The sequence below is a fragment of the Anser anser genome (assembly GCF_964211835.1).
Source record: "Anser anser genome assembly, chromosome: Z".
Lineage (NCBI taxonomy): Eukaryota > Metazoa > Chordata > Aves > Anseriformes > Anatidae > Anser > Anser anser.
Genome location: NC_139723.1, coordinates 73,597,137 through 73,603,853, shown reverse-complemented (window position 1 = coordinate 73,603,853; position 6,717 = coordinate 73,597,137).

Sequence of the window (6,717 nt, the reverse complement as noted above, 5' to 3'; positions counted from 1 at the left end):
ACACTTCAGATATCCTAATATTTTGTAGAGATTTGTCTTAACTATCCTGCCCTCTTAAGAATGTAAATACCACTCACAATCAGAAGGGGGGCTACTGTATTTGAGCCTTTGAAAGCTGTCTATGTTGGTACCCTAATGCTTGTGCCACATATACAGTAACTGAAGCTTAAGTGCTTAATACTTGGCATGTCCTTTTTCTAAATGTCTTCAGGGTATGTGGCAATCCATACACTTCTGGTATTTTAGCTATTTAGGTGGACACCTCCAGAATCCTCTCTCTGGCCCCTAACAAGGCTTGTCACTTATTAACTTTAGAGAATGCATCAACAATTTTTTTTTTTTTGCTATTCCAGAGATTTCTTGCATGGTTTCCTTTTCTGCTGCTCTTTCCAGGGGCTGAAAGAGGGAGAAAGCAACTTTGGAGAATGAGGACCTGTAGAGTCATACCTCAGCTGGGCACACCTTGTAACCGTGGGGAGAAGTTGCAGTGGGCCAGAGTTGTTTCAGGTGGCAGCATAAGGAGAAAAAAACTCAGAAATGTATCTTCTATGCTTAGTGAGCACATGATGATGCCACAGCCAGTTTGTTCACTGAAGAGAGGAGGGCTGGTAGAATGGCCAGATTAATAATTAAGTTATTAAAGTAGGCTGGAGGGATAAGCAAACAAAGCTGGTGTATGTACTCCCTCAAAATTCCTGTGAGTGAAGATATGAGACAAATAAAAGACGGAAAGACCTGTCTGCCATTAGGGAAGACTGTTCTCATTACCTGATGAGATTTTGGTAGAAGAGGCAACCACCTACATGCAGCTCTGGCACTCAGGGTGAGATTTATCCATGTCTATAAATACTTGAAGAGAGGGTGCAAAGAGGACAAAGCCATGATCTTTCCAGTGGTGCCTGGTGCCAGGACAAGAGTCAATGGGCACAAACTGGAATACAAGATGTTCCATCTGAACATCAGCAAATAATAGCAATGGTGATGAATGAAAGGAGTCACGGTCCTTGTTTGTTTTGTTGTTGGTGGTGGTGGTGGTGGTTGGTTGGTTGTTTTTGGTTTGGTTTGGCTTGGCTTGGCTTGGTTTGGTTTGGTTAGGAGTTGGACTCGATGATCCTTATGGGTCCCTTCCAACTTGGGATATTCTATGATTCTATGATTCTAGGTTTTTGTTGTTTTTTTTTGGAGCATGTCTGGATATCCCAAAATCTCCACAGAAGTTAGGTTATAGGGTACCGGCATGGGAGGGTTTTCTGCTGTTTCATGTATCCTGGAGAGGAGAATCAAATACACAGTAAGGTAAGACTTCTTCTTGATGTGTCTGTGGGGTCTGCAGCATGGCAGACCATGATAGGAACATCCTACTATGTGAGAATAGCACAGAGGAACAAAAATAACCAGCATTTTCATGCATAGACTCCAGCCATCATAATAGATGCTGGAGTACAAAGTGGTACCCATTTCCCTCATGAAAGTCCCCTGAGACAGACAGACAGACTTACTTTCTTGGGAGTATTGGGTTAGCATTGTATGTCTTGTTATGACCCTGAATTGTTGCTTGGATTTCATAAAACTGTCCATTCTGCTGCTATAAATGAGTATATTTTCTGACAACTATAATTATGAAATACACAGGAAAGAAAAATATCACTAGTGTTATTTCTCTCTCACCTAAGGCAGTGGGAAGAGTCAGGAACCTTTAGGTCCACCACTCCAGACTATGTGAGAAAACTCTCCTCTGTCCAAGGAGCTAACAGCTGTGCTTCAGTCCAGTCACCTCGTGTCTTCCTCAATTTGCTCTCTGTATGCTCTTTTTTGGTCTTCATTATTCTGGAAGTAAGCTGGAGCATTTGGTCTTTATTAATTAGTCTTGCTCTATCTGTACCGCAGACATCTGCCTGCAATTTGTCCTTCTTGAATGCTGTACCAGCTTTGGATTGCAACCTCACCAATTTTTTATTTAAAGGAGGAGTTACTGCTTAGAGGATTTTACTTAAAATGACTAAACTCCTGCAGTTTTCTGCTTATGCTGCTCAAGTGCCACAGAAAAGCTGTGCCTGTTTTGGCAGGTCTGTGATAGCCAGAAAGGCTTATTTCCAGGCTCTGTTCTGGCTTTAGATTCACGCTGACAGAGCCAGACATGCAGCAGAGCTCTGAATCTGTACACACAAATGAGTGAGGCTGTTTTGTAAATGATGATCATATCATGCTTAAACAGCTCAGGAAGGTAAATGGGACAGCATGGGAAAGGTCCAAAGAGCAGGTAGAAATCAAGAGATCTATTCAAAATTTGACAGCTATGTCATTAATTAATTAACAACAGCATAAAGGCATAACCAAACTGACAGGGAAAGAGCTAGAAGTAGCAGAAAATTTCTCACAGTACCCAGAAGGCATGGAAACATTAAGAAGCCAAAAGTAGAACTCATGCACACACTGAAGAACAGACTAGTTTTTAGCACCCTTAAGACGAGGAAGTTTAGCTGCAGAAGGAAAAGGTTTATTTACTATATTACTTGAGTGGAAAACTATAAGTACCTCAGAACCCAAGAGAAACAGAAAGAATTGGCAGATGAGTTGAAAAAATTGGCAATAAGACTTAGCAATATGTCCTGTATGATTGAAAGACTCTTCTCAAAGGTCAAGCAGTTTATTTTTCTGAATTTATTTAGTGTTTTTTTTTTTTCTAACAATTTCCCTCTACAGAGCATGAGGGTGATATTATTTTATTAGCCCTAAAGTGTCCCCCCCCCCTTTTTTTTTTGGTTTGAACATTATTGTGCTCAAGAATCACCACCTTGAGAAAGTTGTTTGATTGTAGGAATGATGTTTTGATGTATGAGATGGGAAGATATGACAAAGCCAATGTCTGAGGTCTGAGGCAAGGAAGAGTTGATCCTTATTGAAAGTTTGCTCTGGTGTAACTGAACTTCCTGAGATATCATCAAAAGACAGAGAGGAACAGGAGAAGATGAACACAAATGTTTTTAAATCTTGGTTATAGAGTAACTTTCTAGGTACTATCCAAAATAATAACAAATATAGTATTCTAGATACTGACCCCAATGAGTCAGCGTGACTCTTACCTCTCTGTTATACAGACAGAGCATTCAACAGTGTAAAGCAAGTGTTACATTGGAACTTCTGCTCCAAATGCCCAAAAGCTAGTTTTTTTAAAGAGTGCATGGAGAATTTGTATTATTCGGAGAGTTACTGGCTAAATAGTAGTGCAGGCAAAAAAGCCAAGACTAGAGGCTAACCTCTGCTTTGTACCACAAACCGCATGTGAAAAGTAACGTTCCTCACAAAATAACCAAGAGGAATGCTCCACAGCTATGTTTGGATAATAGATGTCCTTGTTTTTCCCATGACTCTGTTACCCTTCACAATCCCATCTCCTCCCTGATATCATTAATGATTGGGTTCAGACTTGCCTTGCTTTTCCTGGACTATTTTCAAGAAGTAATTTTGGTTTATATTATTCCTTCCTGACCTATTTCTTCTGCATCGTAAACTCTTCTGTACTTTTAATTAAACTTGCTTAGGGCTAATGATTTTTGTTTTTAAATATGAGCATGATGGGTCTGTGGTTTTTCTAGGCTGTGGCTGATTTATTCAGAAAACAAGACAGTGGGGTTTCGGGGGATTTTATTTATTTATTTATTTATTGTCTTGTTTTAAGAAGGTTACAAAACTGAGTCATTGCATGCACCTGAAATCCATATACAGATATCTGGCTTTCAGAAAAAACATTTCTGAAAGTCCCTGCCACAAATCATATTTTAATGAACTAATATAAAGAAACAAACAAACAGAAAAACCCTTGCAATCTTAACCACTTTACCTAAAGAAGCAAGTTTAAACAACACCAAAATGTTTAGTCTACTTTTCTGTAAGTGTTATGAGGTTTTTGTTCTGGAAGATGTCAGTGTACTGCAAAAAGATGGCAATGTGTGGGCTACCAATGCAGGCAGTCTTCCTGGGAGCTGCTAGATTAGGTTTTCTTTCCTGGCTGAAGTGAAGTATGTGATTAGAAGTTAGCTGGGATTGGGAGAGGCAGCGTGGCAAAGAACTGAGGTGATAATACTATCTATGATACTTATCCTTTTGCAAAACAGTAGTCTGAAATTCCCACTGAATTTGGGAGTTAGGAGCTGTTGCTTGTCCCAGATGCCTCTCTTGGTACTCTGTTGCTTCCAGCCTTGCCTTCTGGTGCTCAAAAGCACCAGAAAGTTTTTCCCTCACTTTTCTTGAGTTTTCTACTGAGTAAATGTCCCTGTGGCACAGACTTCTGGATATTCTTTTCACTCTCAAGTGGACAGAAAAGAAGCAGTTGCAGAACAAATGCATTTCTGTAGGAGTGGCAAGTAAACAAAGTTTATGCAGCTGCTCCCAGCTATAAACTGTATTTCAGGAAAAGACATAGAGGCTTAAACTTTACACTTGCATAGCTATTATAAAATCCAGACTAACTCAGCAAATAGGCCCATTTGCAGAGGAGAATAGGATTTCACTGTCATTATCAGAGAGCAGAATTCACCCACTAGCTGTCATATTTAGCTTAGCCTGGATAGCCTGTCATTTTCAGCTTCTTTTTCCTTTGGGCTTATCTACACACTCAGGATAGACACCAAAGTGGGAATATTGAATGTTAGTGCTCTCTGGTAATTGCAGTGAAGCAGTGTGTCCAAACAGCTCCACCTCCGGCTGCTGCCTTTCCACCACTAAGCCTTTGACTGAGTTTTGTTGCACCCCTCTGAAGCCCTGTGAGCAGCAAAATTGTTTCTACAGTGTAAGAAGGAAATTTAAGCTGAAGCTAGCAGCTTGCTGGTGTGGTACACAGCTGGGAATCCAACTGTGCATACTACTGGAGTCCTTTTTCCCCCATCCCATGGTTTTGTTTAAGGCTGTTGTCTTTACCCTCAAATTCCCATCAGGCCACGGGGGGTGCTACAACCCTTTGTGCTGTGATGCTGGAAACTAGGTAAATGTAGTAGCTTACATGGATGTGTCAAATGTGCTACCACTGAACAGAAGATCTTTGGCAAGCCAAGGACTATATTACTGAGCATCTTTGACTTCAGTATATGCACCAGTGGCTACGGGTACGGTAGTAGAGGGGACCTCCCCCAGGAAACTATGTGGACCTGAAGTCTACTAAACTGCTGTATGTGGTTATTACTTCAAGATAAACCCACGGTGGGGAAATGTGACATGTCAACAAATTTCCTCTAAACCTAGAAAAAAGGCTGTGTATGGGACTTGCACCTCAGTCAACATACCCAGTCCCACATGTATTAAGTCAGTAAGTATAATAGCAATGGCCAAATTCAGATGTATGAAGTGGAAAAACTTTTAAGGTGTTTTATTGGGAAATAAATTCAAGGTAGTTTCTAGACTCAGCATACCTGCTCCATCATTCGAAGAATCCTAATGCAACTCTTGGATGCAGCTTGTGACAGATGTAATGAAAAAACATTTTGATGTACAACAGGCGATGTCTCTGAAGTGCTCTGGAGATTAATGAGCCCTGTGTATGCATTGAAAGGACTGTTAGGTTTTTGCTGTATTTTTCTTAGGATTGTAGGTCTAACAACATTTTTTGTTGTTTATTGATAGCTTGGATATACAGCAACACTTGCTTGTTTCATCTCAAATAGAAAGAAGAAATGGAAATATAAGATATTAAACTCACTCTTAACCTCATAAAACTCTCTCTTAAACACTGTCTCAAAGGCTTAGGAAGGGTTAGTTATATTTCAGTCTCCATGCTACCTTTTGTTTAAAGAAAGATTCAAAAAACCAGCATCTTCAGCATACACACACACATAGCCTTTCCTTTGAACCAAGTAATTCACTAGACACTGAACTAGGACAATAAAAAAAGGAAACATGGATGCATAACTTAAGATAGAAGCAATTAGAAGCAAGGAGAACTAAGTTACACTGTATTATTTATGTTTAATTATTTTCATATTTGCAAAACAGTAAAATTTGGATTATTCACACCATCTTTATTATTAAGTCTCAACAGTAATAAGAAAATAATAAGTAAGCAAATAGCTTACCACATGAATCTGAGCTTTTGCCACATTCTTGCATGCATGTCATGCAGAGATAAAATAAATGCAGAGATAAAATAGTGCAAAACATTAACAATTTATACAACAACTTACACTTTATTTAAACATAGCTTTTAAATTGCTGAGATTTTTCACCAATTCACACTTAGTCACACTCATTGACAAAATAAATAAATAAATAAATAAATTAAGAAAGGACCTGTGGATTTGGTTTACAGTAAAAAACGTTTTACTTTTTTTTTTCTATCCTGATAGAAATATTTCAAAACAATAGCAAATACATGTCAAGTATGGAGATGTTATCATTTCTGTTAAGCTGGATGTTTGGCTAAGAGAAAGATTTTTTCATTGAATCAGAGGTACTTGTCTAAAATGAAACATGTTAAACTTTGTCATCTTTTAATTATATGAGGTTAGAACATTGTAATGTGTATCAAAGATAAGGATAAATCAGAGAAATAAGTAGAATCACTGGTATGTTCCACTGAAAAAAGTTTGGCAGCCCTGGCAAAGCTGACACTCTGCCAGAGTAACACTCATTTGTCACAAAAAAAGAAGGAAAAAATGTTGTTTTCAGTCTTTCTCTCATTGAGAATGATATTAAAACTACATTAACCCTAAGCAGAAGGAACCTAAA